Raw genomic sequence first — 16,511 nt, forward strand, 5'->3', positions numbered from 1 at the left:
GCACTTTGCAGATGAGGCGCAGAAAACTTGAACAATTTGTGCTGATCACACAGCAGGTAGATGGGGAAACCAAGGCTTATACTCCTGATAACAAACCCTGGGCTTTTTCTACATAAAGCACATTGATGCCCTATTTAAGAAAGACAAAACAAAAGACAAGTTTGTCAGTTAGACGCTTTAAAGATACAAATGCCGAGCATGAGCCACGATTCAGCAGATGATAATAAAAATGTGTGCCCCAAAGAGTGATTTCTGTGAAACATCAGTAATTTAGATGCAGAAGCAACCCTGGGAAAAAACATTTCTGGCTGACAGAGGAGCAGACCAGTACGACGTTTCTGGAATGCTCTTCAGCAATATGTGTGGAGAGTTTTAAGTGCACAGACTCTTTGGCCCAGTAGTTTTATTTCTGCTTTGCAATGGTGTCTGGCCAGCTGCCACAGCGAGTTGCTGGCGTTAAAATGCACGTGGAGGCAGAGAAAAGGAGGAAAACCTCCGTCAACACTGAAAATTAAGCCTGACAGGAACAACCAGAAAACTTGGAAATCCCACTCTGTCACATGGGTGTTGCTTTTTGAAGTAATCAAAATGCTGGTTTGTACCTCTTTGAGGACTAAAAGTCTAAGCCATCACATGTCAGAACGTGGGAGTGGGTCTGTGAACGGCATGGTGCACCTGGGAGGTAACGCACCCTCTCTGAGCCTGTGGGTGCTGTGGGCAGGGTGGGAAAGAGGAGGGGCCAGACGGCAACGCACGCTGGGCTCGAAAGGCCGTGTCTTCCATCAGTTCCGAGGGCCAAACAGCCAGGAGGTGAGGGAGGAGAGCACGGTACCCCGGCCTGGCAGAATCACTCTCATTAGAGGCTATATCTGTGTGGAGATTTCCTTATGAGAATTAAAAGGAAAAGTCAACCGAGTCCCGGTGAAAAGTTCGACAGAACAGCCCAAAAAGAATATTAACCCTGTCACTCAGAAAATAGATTACTTCCTTAAAATGATTTATGACGGGAAGAAGAAAAATTTTAAAAGCTATTTGGTATCTTTTGTAGGATTTAAAAAAAACAACAACAACCCATGATTGTTTTAAAATGGGGAGGATGGGGCCCCTGGGTGGCTCAGTCAGTTGGCTTCAGACTCTTGGTTTCGGCTCAGGTCATGATCTCAGGGTCCTGGGATCGAACCCCGAGCCTGGGCTCCACCTCAGCAGAACGTCTGCTTGAGGATTCTCTCCCTCTCCCTCTGCCCCTCCCCCCTTTCTTGTGCTCTCTCTCTCTCTAAAATAAATAAATAAATCTTTAAAAAATAAAATAAAATGGGGACAGGGTTGGGGGAGCAGGAGGGTGAAGCCCTATAAGCAGAAAATAGGATGAGATGAAAAGAGAAAAGAATACGACAAAAGAATAGAGTGAGCCAAAGAAATAGGAGTTTTTTTAAAAATACACGACAAGCAAAAAGAGGTCAAAACTCGTACATGAGAGCATGTATGTACAGTACGCATACAGAATCTGTCTTACGGAGAAAAACTTTAGAAAAGTGAAACTACAAATTAAAAAAGAGAATAGCAAGATATTAGGTAATCGATACGAAGAACATATGACCTACACTAAGTATTTTAGGTTTTCTTAAAAGGACACCAGAAAAAATGAGAGAAAAACAATTAAAATACATTCTTTCTCTCTGTCTCTCTTTCTGTCTCTGTCTGTCTGTCTCTCTCTCTCTCACACACACACACAAACACACACCCACACAACATTATTCTGAGTAGAAATCAAGCCAGTTGCCTCATATTAGGCAAAAGTAAAATTAAGGCAATTTTTCCTAGACAAACTCTGACAGCTGTTTTAAAATTGTAACCACGAAGAAAATAATCAAATGTTCAGGTAGAATTATAGGTTAACAGCAAAAAAGAATTAGGCTAATGAATAATATCAGACTTCTACACATCACAAAATTTACATAAAACAACAGAGCAACGGCTACAAGTATATTGAGAGGCCAAAAACTTAGACCGAGAGTTTTTACACCGAGTCGAAATTTCATTCACTTGTGAACACGAGAGAAAGATATACGTTGTATGTTCTCAGAAAATCTGTACTTCTCAAAATCTATTTTGAAGATATGCACCAACCAACAGAAAAATAAGAAGCCAAGAATAAAGACATCAGGGTATAAAAGGGACCAGTGCTAACTCCTGAAATGTGGCAAACATAGAGCTCAGTTAAAAGGTTATAAATATGACTATAAAACAAAGCAACTGTAAAATTTTATTTAAAGATAACAAATATAAGGCAAAACTATTAATACCTTTCATCTGATTCTATTAATAAAGTCCATGTATGGGGAGGAAAGGAAATTAGGGAGAACGTAAAGGGTGTTAAATGCTTCTTTTTTTTTTTTTTTTAAGATTTTATTTATTTATTTGACAGCGAGAGAGGGAACCCAAACGGGGAGTGGGAGAGGGAGAAGCAGGCCTCCCTGCAGAGCAAGGAGCCCGATGCGGGGCTCGATTCCAGGACCCTGGGATCATGACCTGAGCCAAAGGCAGACGCTTAACGACTGAGCCAGCCAGGCGCCCCAAGGGTGTTAAATTCTTAGTGTAAAATGTTTAACTCCCAAGATGCCAGAGGTTAGAGCGTCTCAAAGTCCAGGGAGTCCCAGGCTGCCATCTTACAGAACAGGACACAAAGGTCCAGAAAGGGAAAGGGCACGGTTAATGTCATAAATCCACTCCAGGTGATGTGAAAATACAGTGCTTCCTTAATTTTCCACCTTCAGTTTAGTGCCAAGTGTTTTTATTGGCAGGATTTCTGGAGAAGAAAAAGAATAAGAGACTTGATTTTATTGATCTCTGTGAAATCAGGGAAGGCGCGTTAATAGAATGAGAAGTACTGACGTCAAAGCTAACAAATGTAACAGGGAACGTTCTTCATAATTTACTTTGTTTTAACTTAGAAATTGATCCATTGAAACAAATGCTTCCACTACCCAAAAACTTTTGGGAACCACCAAATGTAATCACTTCTTTTTTCTTCCCCTCTTCCTCCTGTCCAAGCCCCATATTACAGAAAAATGCTTTCACTTTTCCCACAAGATACTTCCTTTAGGAATTATAGGAAACATAACCTATAACTTAAAATTTATTAATTAGCATAGGATGACTTACTTATAAAAAGGCTTACATTCTCGTTTGCTGAAACAGATTCCAACTGTAAGTGTTACTTGCTTTATGTGATGGTCAGGATTAACCTGAGAGGATTTCACTATCAGTTAAGAATATGCAAATCAGCCTGTATTTGGGGAACCATAAAATAATCTAAGACTATTCATGTCAGACAATTCATGTCACTAAGTCTCTCGTTTTCTCAAGTTCTTTGCTAGCTCTCCATTTTTAACCTCCTGGGGACCTTAAAAGACATCAAATACTGTAGTATGTTTCTAATTTATTTATACTTAAATCATCAAAATGCTCTTTTGTAAGAGTCATTTGATGTCCAAGTATCCTTATGGGGCCTTTTCATTAGCCATGTCCCTGCCCCGGAAAAAAACAGGAAGTCACAATTTGCCACAATTAAAAAGACTGAGCCGGAAAACAAGGTTTGAATTCAGTTCCACATTGGTCTCAGAACACACTGTTGCCTCTCTCCAAGTAGCCTTCTTGTTTTCCAAAGATGTTTCAGAACACAGCAGACTCTTTTAAATTTAAACTTCAGAAAGAGGAGACAGAATTTGTCATAATTGCTTGGGCTGCAGTTTACCTTCCCATTATGTGTGTGGCCACGTGGTGGTTGGGGGATTATGATCCCTTAACAGAGAACCAGGGCTCCTGGGTGGCTCAGTCGGTTAAGTGTCCGACTCTTGATTTTGGCTCAGGTTTGATCTCAGGGTCATGCGATGAAGCCCCATGTGGAGCTCTGCACTCATCGGGGAGTCTGCTTGTCCCTCTCCCTCTCTCCCTCCCCCCTACTCCACTCACATGCTATCTCTAAGATAAATAAAATCCTAAAAAAAAAACCAGAAACAAAAATAGGAGGGGGTAAAGAATCTTAACTTGGCTGCTAAGGTATGTTGATTTCCTTTGAATCAAAGTGATTCAAAGTGATTCCCTGCCGAAATAAAATTCTAGCAACTATGAACTCAAGAGAAAAAAACTGGTGGAGGGAAGTTTCTCGCTTTTCCATTTTTCTCCCATGAATGTAAATTAGATCCTTGGCCTAGTATTAACTGCTGGTAGTAAGCTAGGATGGTATCAGCTGCTGAGTAGAAAATGATGTCTTCCCTCAGTACAGATGGAATATGTCAGCCCTTCGTAAGATTTTGCTTCAAATACCACAATCTCCAAGTACTCTGCTTCCTGAACAAGTGTGAGGCTTCCTAATTTATCAGTCAGAATCCACTCAGAAGACAAAAACCATGCCAGTTGTTTGAACAGAGATCATTTAACATAAAGGATTGTTAAATGGGCATAAAGTTGTTAACCAGGTAAGAGAAAAGAGTGGAAAGAGGACTCACAGGTGTCAGGGAGGCAGCAATTTCAGGAAGCGGCTAGCACTCCTCAGGCTGAGGAAACGAAGCAAGAATTGGGAAGATTAAATGTAGAAGCCCCAGGGAGATGCGGTCCTGAGGAGAGGTTCTTGTGGCCAGCATCGGTGCCTGTGAGCAGCTCGGGGTGAGGCACAGTCCCTGCAGGGGTGAGGTGGACAGCAGGGAGGGAGTCCACCCCCACTAGCACTCCCTGTGGACAGAATTTGTCACGGAGCCAGCTGGCAAAGCAGACAGGAGTCTGCAGCCCCACCCCAGGTCCCCCCCTCCCCAGCTCCACAAACTGGAGCACAGGAGGGTGGGTTTGGAGATGAGAGACAATACTTAGTAACTGGTCGCCCGATATATCAAGTGATTTAGAAGGATGACTGAGCTGCCTGAGAGTTCTCATGGTCATTTTACCCGAAAAAAATCAAACGGCAGGTTCAAAGAAGTGAGTTTGGAAACTGAGTTAAATAGCTAAACAGTTAAATAATCACAGTATTTATCAAATGTCACGTGCCATAGAGGGTTCTGAGCATCCTACATGTGTTAATTCTTTACAGTAACATTTATGCCTCCATAAAAACCCCGTGAGGGAGGTACTACAATTAGCACACTTCTACGTGCGAGGAAACCGAGGCACAGAATGGTTACATAACGTGGCCCAAGTAGCTGAGCCACTGAGAGAGAAGTGGGAACTGTCTGGCTCTGAGCCCCACCGTCCTAACCAGCACACAGGGCCACCGTGACAAGATCCGTCTTCGAGGATCAAGCCGCCTCACTGAAATAACAGGAACAGCTAATCACATTATAGCCAATTAGCTGTGGCTGGGCCCTGTTCTACAAGCACGTAGGGGTAAGAACTCAATTGAATTCTCATGGCAACTGCGTGAAGTCAGGACTATTATTTTCTTTGTCTTACAAATGAGTAAACTGAAGCACAAGGAAGACAGGTAGTTATGCCAAAGTCTCAGGTCTAGGAAGAGGCTGAGCTGTGATTGAATCCAGACGGGCCCAAGTGCTCATGCTCTCACCCACCACAGGAGAGTGCATGACAAATTAAGCCTCTGTGATGCAGAATTTATGGCATCTCTCCTTGAAAACCCTTTGGCTAGTTACAGTAAATGGGCCATTTACTCCCATCTTTTTTAGATACCCAAACTCCCATCTTTTTTAGGCATATTCTGTAATGCAGACTTGTATCAATCAGGACTGCTCTTCCTTTCAGATCCTTGATTACATTTAAAGAAGCTTTGCTTTATGTCATGGCCCATGAAAAGGGAGTTTTACTGAAGCTTATGCATTTAAGAAAGCTGAAAAGGTCTGAGTCAGTGTTTCTTCATGACCGCGGTCGCCCTGATAAAGGCCCTCAGTCCAAGCGCAACAAAATCAGATTGGAGTGACAATGGCTCCCGGTGGCTCTTCTCTAAATCTGAGCTCTTTGCAGAGAACCCAGACACCAGACATTCAGTTCTCCTGTGCCATTTAGCCCGTCCTGAAGGGGGCAGCCCTCACAGACATTCTTCAGGGGATTCCCTCCTCTGAAAATGAAATGAAATGGCCAAGATGCTTTCCCATCTATAAACTCTAATCTATCTCAACAGAAGGCTTAGTGGTTCTCACTCCTGGCCTCTAGCACAGTGCCGGGCCAGGAGAAGGAGTTTAATGAGTGTTTCCTAGATAAGTAGAACAATTAATTAATAAGTCACCTTCCCAGAACCTATCAAGATACACATATATCATAATAATTAGGTGAAAGCCCATCTCTTTCCAGATAAAAGAGTGTTTTCTTCTTCAAGGAAACCAATCTCCCAGCTAAGACCCCAAGGACAGTGATTTACTGAAGAGCTAAAATGCAGGTATGACCATAATTTAGAGAACTATGTTTCTCTTCCTCTTTAATGATGATTCACTCTATTTTTAGTAGAGAACACAGCTAAAGACAGTCGAGATCTTTACCAGTTTACACATTTAGTTTGTGAGAATGCCCATTCCTTTCAGTAATTCTTACTTAACAATATCTTTAATATAGATTTCTGTGAGTCTTTTCTGAAGTATTTATGGTCTTTTTATATCCCTTTCTATTCAAATGTATGTATGGATACATATTATACGTGCACAGATAGCTAAATAATTCATTTCTTTAACTAAATTATATGTGATTTTTATATCCTTTCTGGGTATTCTTTACTTGAGCCATATTACTACCTATTTGATAATGAAACACTAGTCTATGAAACCTTCCAGAAGGAAAATTTTGTGACATTATTTCCTTTTCCAAAGGAATTGTTTTTAATTGTTTTTGTGAGAAGAGCATATTTCTCTAAAGCCTTCTAAATACAATTTATTTATTAAACCTTTATTCACATCTACCATATCAGAAACCCTCCTCAGTCTAAATTGAAGCTATACCTATTTAATCACACATATCTTCAAACAACAAGCGAAACATCCCCTTCTAACTGAAATGTAATAGGCAGAAGATGAGAATTTTCTTAAAACTAAATCATGATCATAAGGAAAAAAGAAGGACACAGGAAAAAACTTAGGTTTCTAAAAATCAGTAAGTAGACCATGTATTGCACTCACTAAAGTCTATGTGTTCTTTGCAGATAAATGAGAAAATCTATTACATTACAAAGATTATGAAAACCAAAAAGAAAAAAAAAAGGGAAGAAGGATGTGAAAACCTCCCATAGCGGAGGAAAAAAACACTGCTGAAATTTTGTAAGTACTCTTCTAATCTCTTGTCTGTGCACACACACATACATGCACACAAGTAAATGCAGTCCCCCTTTTCAAAAGTTAGCTCACACTGAACATACTGTTGTGTAACCTGCCAGGCCTTTTTAAGCTCTGAAATTCATAACTTAGGCCCTTGAGGCAAACTCTGGAGGAAAGGGAGGACCGGGCTTGAATAGCAATCTTATAAGAAAAAGAAAGGGAAGGAGAAGTGGAGGGCAAATGAGATCAAAGAGGACAGAGGATATGGGGCTGAAAGGGTATCACAAAGGAAGCAAAAGATAAAGACGGACTTTTTCAATTTAAACTGCATTTTCTAATTTTTTTAATTTCATCAACATTGCACTATTGTGTGTTTTTGGAAATTCTACTCCACAATTCCAGTCTTCCTCTCCTCCTCTTCCTCCCCCTTCTCTGTGGCCGGGGTAGTTCACAGCACAGTGTGGAGATGCCAACCGCTGGAGCCAAATTCAATTCCAAATCCAAACATAAGCAATGTTTGCAAATCGAGACTCCTTTGAGGTTCACCCAACTCCAATTTTACCAATTCCCTCCAGGGAAAGATTTCCCTTTGAAGCTTCTGTGTATCCAAGTGCATTCTGGGATGCAGGTTTGGGTTTCTCGTGTGGGGAGATTTATGTATAGGATGAATACGTTCTGCACAGAACCCTCTCTTGCTCTGTGTGTGCGCAGACTGTGACAACGTATACAAAAGCGGGTACTTGAAGGCATGGCTGGAAAACATTTTTTGTTCATGTGCATCTGAATTAAAATTTAAAAGGCAAATTGAGAATATTGAATTAGCCCAGATGTTGTAAAGTTAATATGCATGTTGCTTTCTTCAGAAATGCTCTTAAGCTTAAAAGGGGGGAGGGGGAGGGGGAGCACTTGAAATGAAATTTATTTTAAAATGGGAGTTTTAAAACTGTTAATTGTATCAAGCATTGTCTCACAGATAAATGTGACAGGCCACAACTTGAAATGCTTAAACACACAAAATATTTTTTTCCTAAAGAAAATAGTCTGCTAAACTATGTACGTTGGAACATGTTTCTAAGCGCATTTGGAAAAGGGGGGGTTGTAGTTGAGCAAGCTTAAGGGACTCTACCTGCCTCCAGAGACCTGAAAGCCCAAGTGGAAAAATAAATAAGCTTGAGCTTAAAATAAACAGAGAGTTGGGGGAGGGCTGAGAATGGTGCCCATGCTGAGAATGACTTGCTAATAAAGCCCACATGTCAAGGGGGCTGGTGGCATTCACTAGTGGTTACGTTATTTGGGGGGGGGTGAACTGAATCCACGCAGAGGTCGTTAAACCCAACTAGGAACCTAAGCCCCTCTTATCCCGGCCTTGGGGAGGCGTCTTCCCTCTCGCTAGACAAGGTATTGACATTTTCAATCTGGGTCTTTGTTGACTCCATTCTTGTTCTCCCTACCTTGCGTACCTGTTTCAGTATCTCCTCTCGGATTAAACTTCCAGGAGGCTGAGAGTTTGTCTCCTTGTTTAACCCGTGGGCACTCCTCCCTGGGGCCTCCTTATGATGTCACACACCCAATCTGCACTCAGGAAATATTTGAGAAGAAGGGCCTGCATTATCATTTCATTCCTAAGTTACTAAGAACAGATTTGGAAGTGGGCTGATAGAATTATGTCTCCTGGGCCTCTGACAGTCTCTATTTTACACTCCATTATTTGCCTGATCCCAGGCTGTTTGACCACAAATAAATACTATTTGGTTGACCTACCATCATGACCTTTTCCAAAATACATCAAGACTTAGAAAATAAATACCTATTGTTGACATTATTCTACTTCCTTCCCTTAGCAGATTCGAGCATTTAGTCGTCAATTTGGAATCTTGCTCCTAAAAGTCCCATATTGCCCACATTTTTAATTATTATTCCTCTTGGGCTTCCCTAAAAGAGATATGCTTTTCACCCAATATATATCTGTAAAATAATGGTATGTACATAGCATTTTATAAACAAATGTACTGAGCAAATTGAAGTATACTTTTATGATCAGAAAGATGGTCATGCCCTTAAAAACTATTGCAAGTTTGTACTATTTACCAAGATGTGAAAGGTAAACAACTCATCCAGTAGAGAATAATCCATAGTCCCTTTACCATCTTAAGCAGACTATATATATATTCTTTTTTCCTTAACGCTAAAGTTTTTTCTTAAACCTGCAGCCATATTATCCTGTTATAAGTTGAAAGAAATTAGCATAGCTCCAAGTGTTATTTAAATAAGGCAAACTATGAAAGGACAAATGGCAAGACTGTTGATGAGTACTAATTCCAAGTACAAAGTAAGGCTATTAGCCCACACAAGATGAATGATAATATAAAATATGGCATGCAGAGTCATTCTCTCTATGAAATTCAGCTCATATGAGACATTGCAGTGTGAAGGAAAGAGTGCCAACTTCAGAAGTCCTAGGTTCCTTCCAGTTTCCAGGCCAACACATAAGAGGCTTGAAAGTTGCCACTCCACCCTAACAACAAGTAAAAAGCTGAACAAACTGAAAAACCAGCAACTCTTCTGAGATCAGAGAAGAGAGGTCGCAGGGCAAACTTTTGCCCCCCAAATTAGAGACAGATAGATGGATACAGAGTACCACAACTTATCAGAACAGAACCACATGAGCAGAAAGCTGCTCAGAAACCAGTGCCAGTGCAGGAAAGTCTGAGCTATAACTGATGAATTGCTGGACACTCAGTGAGGACAACTGTGAGAGTTAAAACACCAGGAAGATATCATTATAGGGGCCTCAACAGTTTGGTGAGTTTTACCTTCTGTAGTTCTATCAGGTTTTCACAGTGAATATTAGAGAAAAATCCACTCATGAGAGGGGAAAATGGACCAATTTGTTTAAAGACCCAAACAGCCAAAACTCACGCAAGAAAAAATAGAATATCTGAATAATCTTATATCTATTAAAGAAACTGAATCAATACTTAGTAATCTCCCCAAAATGATAGCTCTAGGCCCATATATGTACACTGGTGAATTCTATCAAACATTTAAGGAAGATACAACAATTCTCTACAATCTCTCCCAGAAAACAGAAGTAGAGGGAACACTTCCTAACTCATTCTATGACAGCACTATTCTAATACCAAAACCAGACAAAGACATTAGAAGCAAAGAAAATGATAGATCAATAATTCTCATAAACATGAATGCAAAAATCCCCAAAGAAATATTAGCAAATCAAATCCAACAATGTATAAAAAGAGCTGTACATCCACAATGGAATATTATGCAGCCATCAAAAGGAACGAGATCTTGCCATTTGCAACAACGTGGATGGAACTGGAGGGTGTTATGCTGAGTGAAATAAGTCAATCAGAGAAAGACATGTATCATATGACCTCACTGATATGAGGAATTTTTTTTTTAAGATTTTATTTATTTATTTGAGAGAGAGCTAATGAGAGATAGAGAGCATGAGAGGGAAGACAGTCAGAGGGAGAAGCAGACTCCCTGCTGAGCAGGGAGCCCAATGTGGGACTCGATCCCGGGACTCCAGGATCATGACCTGAGCCGAAGGCGGTCGCTTAACCAACTGAGCCACCCAGGCGCCTGATATGAGGAATTCTTAATCTCAGGAAACAAACTGAGGGTTGCTGGAGTGGGGGTGGGGTGGGAGGGATGGGGTGGCTGGGTGATAGACACTGGGGAGGGTATGTGCTATGGTGAGCGCTGTGAATTGTGCAAGACTGTTGAATCACAGATCTGTACCTCTGAAACAAATAATGCAATATATGTTAAGAAAAAAAAGAAGATAGCAGGAGGGGAAGAATGAAGGGGAGTAAATCGGAGGGGGAGACGAACCATGAGAGACGATGGGCTCTGAAAAACAAACTGAGGGTTCTAGAGGGGAGGGGGGTGGGGGGATGGGTTAGCCTGGTGATGGGTATTAAAGAGGGCACGTTCTGCGTGGAGCACTGGGTGTTATGCACAAACAATGAATCATGGATCACTACATCAAAAACTAATGATGTAATGTATGGTGGTTAACATAACAATAAAAAAAAGAGCTGTACACCATGACCAAGTGGGATTTAACCTAGGTATGCAAGGCTGGTCCAACATTTGAAAATCAATTAATATAATCCATCACATCAACAGGCTAAACAAAAGAGTCACATGATCATATCAATAGATACAGGCAAAGCATTTGAAAAAATCCAATACTAACTCATAACTAAAAAAAAAAAATCTCAGCAAACTAAGAATAGAAGGGAACTTCCTCAACTTGATAAAGAACAGCTACAAAAATCTACAACTAACATCTAATAACAACCGATGGTGAGCATTCCTGCTAATATCAGGAATAAGGCAAGGATATCCCCTCTTACCACTGCTTTTCAACATCATCCTAGAAGTTCCAGCTAATGCAGTGAGACAAGAAAGGGAAATAAAAGGTATACAGACTGAGAAGGAAAGAATAACCTTTGTTCACAGACAATACGATCATCTATTTAAAAAATCCAAAAGAATTGACTAAAAAAACCTCTTGGAAATAATAAGCGATTATAACAAGGTTGCAGAATACAAGGTTCATATACAAAAGTCAGTCACTTTCCTATATAACAGCAGTGAATAAGTGGATTTGAAATTAAGAACACATTAGCATTTATAGCACTGAAAAAAATGATATACTTTGGTAACACAATATGTACAAGAGCCATATGAGGAAAACTACAAAACTCTAATGATAGGTATCAAAGAAAAACTAAATAAATGGAGAGATATTTCATTTTTGTGGATAGGAAGATTCAATACTGTCAAGATGTCGGGTCTTCCCAACGTGATTTATGGATTCAGTGCACTCCCAATCAAAATCCTAGCAAGTTATTTTGTGGATGTCAACAAAATAATTTTAAAGTTTAAACAGAGAAGGAAAAAACCCTGAATACCCAACACAATATTGAAGAACAGTTGGAAGACTCAGTTATTCTGATTTTCACACTTATTACAAAGTTACAATAATCAAGACACTGTGGTATTGGTGAAAGACTACACCAATATAGGTCAGTGGAACAGATTAGAGAGCCCAGAAATAGACCTTCATAAACACAGTCAAATCATCTTTGACAAACGGGCAAAGGCAATTCACAACGGAGCAAAAATAATCTTTTCAACAAATGGTGCTGGAAAAAGAGGATATGAGCAAGCAAAAAAAAAAAATTGAATCTAAATTCAGACCTTATATTTTTCACAATAAATTCAGAATGGAGCATAGGCCAAAATATAAAATGCAAAACTATAAATTCCTAGAAGATAACAAAGAAGAAAACCTAGATGACCTTGGGGATGGTGATGACTTTTTAGATACAACACCAAAGGCACCATCCATGAAAGAAAGAATTGACAAGCTAGACTTCATTAAAATTAAGAACTTCTGTCACATGAAAGACAGTATCAAGTGAATGAACAGAAAACCAGAGACTGGGAGAAAATAGTTACAAAAGACAAATCTGATAAAGGACTATTATCTGAAATATACAAAGAATTATCAAAACTTAACGATAAGAAAATGAACAGCCTGATTAAAAATTGGGCAAAAGATCTGGACACCTCAACAAAGAAGATACAGATGGCAAGCAAGCATATAAAAAGATGTGCAATATCATGTGTTATTAGGAAATAGCAAATTAAAACAACAGTGAGATACCATTACACACCTATGAGAAAGGCCAAAATCTGGAACACCGGTATCATCAAAGGCTGCTAAGAATATGAAGCAACAGGACATCTCGTTCATTGCTATCGGTAATGTGAAATGGTAAAGCCACTCTGAAAAGCTGTTTGGTGGCTTCTTAAAAAACTCAACATACTTCCACCATATGATCCCACAATCATACTCTTCGGTATTTACCCAAAGAAGTTGAAATTTATGCCCACACAAAAACGTGCGCAAGAACGCTTACAGCAGCTAGATTCATAATTGCCAAAACTTAGAAGCAACCAAGATATTCTTCAGTGGATACATAAACTGTGGTACCTCCTGACCATTGAATATTATTCAGCACTAAAATAAATAAGCTATCAAACTCTTTAAAAGACATATAGGAAACTTAAATGCATATTACTAAGTGAAAGAAGCAGATCTGAAAAGGCTACATACTGTATGGTTACAAGTTATGGCGTTCTGGAAAAGGGAAAACTGTGGAAATAGCAAAAATATTAGTGGTTTCCAGGGGTTAGGGGAAAGGGAAGAATGAATAGGTGGAGCACAGAGGATTTTTCTGAGCAGCCAAACTATTCTGTATGATATTATAATGATGGCTACATATCATACACTTGTCAAAACCAAAGTACACCACCAAGAGGGAACCCTAATGTAAACTATGGACTCTGGGTGATAACGACGCATCAGAGGAGGTTCATCAAGTGTAACAAATGTACCAGCCTGGTACAACCAGGGTTGTTGACTGTGGGGGAGACTGTGCCTGTGTGGGAACAGGGGGTATTCTTGGGAAATTTCTGTATTTTCTGCTCAAGTTTGCTATGGACCTAAAATTGCTCTAAGAAATAAAGTGCATTAATTTAAAAAAAAAAAAAAGCCCCGGGTTTTAGTTCTGACTCTGCTACTTCCTAGTTAAGGTGCCCTGGGCTAGTCGACGTATTAAGCCTTGTAAACTGCTGGTACAAGTGATATTTACTTCTCAGGCTTGCCAAGAGACGGCAGTGAGACACTGGGTGTGAGAATACATTGTGAAGTGTGGGAGACCCATGCCTTCGGCTTCCTACAGAGGCAACCCAACAATTTCTCATCAGTTTCCATTGAGCAAGCATTGGTGGTTGCAGACGTGGAAATACCTCATCCTTTTACGATCTTAAAGAAATTAGCATGAGCGCCAAGAAAACCCCAGACAAAAGCTGGTGAACCTCCACTGGATGCCTAGGAAGCAGCAGGAACCATAAACACTGTGAGAGGTCTGTTGGCACACCTCCCTCCACCGTGCTGCCAAATGGCCTTGGCGGGGGGGGGGGGGGGCACCTGGCATAGCCGCCGAGACCCAAAGGTGGAAGAGGAGGGCAAGCCATCCTTTAACCAGCTTCCGGCCCAAAACAAGAGGACAGCTTTGGAGAACCACCCTGCAGGATCCCACCAAGTTTCAGTGCACAGTCCATGCCACACACCTTGGGCGACTGCGAGGCATGGCCCAGATCCTTCGGGATGAGGCATCCAGGTAACCTAAGTATTGTTTTGGCTTTAAACATACTCTTAATTACCATCATCCTCTTTCTTTAAATCTCTGGAGAGAAACACAATCTTTTATGCCCTTCTAAACTTGTGTGTGTTTGTTTGTGTGTTTTACTTTTGCCTGTTTATCTTGTAGGGCCTTTTCCAGGCAGTTTTTAACGAACCTTTAAAGGTTTCCGTTTCGAAGAGATGGACAACTGTGAAGTGATGTTGCCAAAATGGACAAGGGGACAATGACTGCTTTCCCATATTTAGGTAAATCTTACCTCATTTCCACCACCTTCCTTTATTATCTTAAATAGGCTTAATATAACCCATTTAGGATAGCTCAAAAACTTCGCATTACAAAAAGAGTGTTTTTGCCTCCCTGTGTAAGCTGCATGCCACGTAAGAATAGGAAGGGGGTTCCAAGTTGCTTTTGCTCACTGAGCTCACATTCCCTTGCCCCCATTCAGAGACACGCTGCCCACTCAGACGGGGCAAGGAGGCAGGTGTCAGGCCGGGCGCTGGGCAGACCCAATCTGACTTCTGTCCCAGCCCCAGTCTCCCATGCTCAGCAGCACTATGATTTAAACGGGAAACATAAGGGGAAAGGGACCCTGGATTTTCTGTCACATTCTTCACAATTAAGTTTTTTAGGAAAGATCAAGAGAGGTCGGTGTACGGGGGGCAGGGGCCGGGGAGGGGGCAGGGCGTGTTCAAAGTGGAAATGATGTCTCTGGAGCCTGTCAGCAGGAGAGCCTTCTGTGTGTGGTGACAGTCACAGCAATGGTCTCTTTTCTGAGTTGGATTTGAAGTCTGGACTTTTAAAATTTACAAACCGATGCTCAGAAACATCTTCAGGATCAACTTGACCCTGTAACTGAAAGGGTTCCATTTCAAATTAGAAACTATGTGTATTTTTAAAAATATTTATGTGATAGCTAGGAGACATAGTTAAGAACTTTGAAATCATACACAAGTGGTATATTCTCCCCTGGCAGCTGGGCTGACGCTTTTTTCTATTTCAAGAACATTGAAATAAAAGTATAATTCATTTGTGGATCTCTTCAACTCAACAGTAGCCTGCGTGACAATATCTCAACACAGCAGAGAAGAGCTGAGTGTGTAACTCTGAGAATTTTTACATATTTATAGGTTCTTGTAAAAATATTCCTTGCCCAAAACTTAAAGGTCTACTGACTCACTGACAGCTAACAAAATACTGGGATATCAGTTAGATGTTAGACTGCCAATCCCAGGAAGAAAGAAGAAAGAGTGAATCAAAGAAGGAAGAAAGAAATATGAAAGAGAGGAAGGGAGGGAGGGAAGAAGAAAGCAAGGAAGAAAGGAAGGAAGGAAAGGAGGAAGGAAGGAAGGAAGGGAGAGAGAGAGGGAGGGAGGGAGGGAAGAGAGAAGAGAGGGAAGGAAGAAGGAGGAAGGGTGGGAGGGAGGGAGAAGGAAGAACAAATGGCATTAATTAGTATGTGTTCCAAAGCACACCGGTTGACGGGGCGCCTGGGTGGCTCAGTCGGTTAAGCATCTGACTCTTGATTATGGATCAGGTCATGATCTCAGGGTCCTGAGATCAAATCCCACATTGAGGCTGGCATTGGGCTCTGTGCTGGGCATGGAGCCTGCTTGGGATTCTCTCTCCCTCCCTCTCCCTCCTGTGCTCCTTCACTCTCTAAATAAATAAATATATAAAACAAAGCACACCAGTTGAGGCTAGTTTTCTACTGGATCCAATTACTTTAAATTCAACATATATTAATCGAATACATACTATATGCAAGGCATCCTGATGAAAAATTAGTAGCAAGATGTCTTCAAACTGTTTTAAAATAAGATTCAGTTAAAAACAAAGCCTAAAACAAGTCACACAAATGCAAAATTCTCATACTACTTGTGCATAATATAGGTAGAATATGGCGCTATATAAGCCCCTAGAGGACTTAAGTTCACAAAAACACAAATTTGGGCATTTCACCATGCCATTCTAAAATCCCACTTGACAAAAAAATAATAATATAAAAGTTTAAGGCATG

Source organism: Eumetopias jubatus, unplaced genomic scaffold (genome assembly GCF_037043125.1).
Source record: "Eumetopias jubatus isolate StellerSeaLion01/CBP00866 unplaced genomic scaffold, mEumJub1_p1.0 scaffold_15, whole genome shotgun sequence".
Taxonomy (NCBI): domain Eukaryota; kingdom Metazoa; phylum Chordata; class Mammalia; order Carnivora; family Otariidae; genus Eumetopias; species Eumetopias jubatus.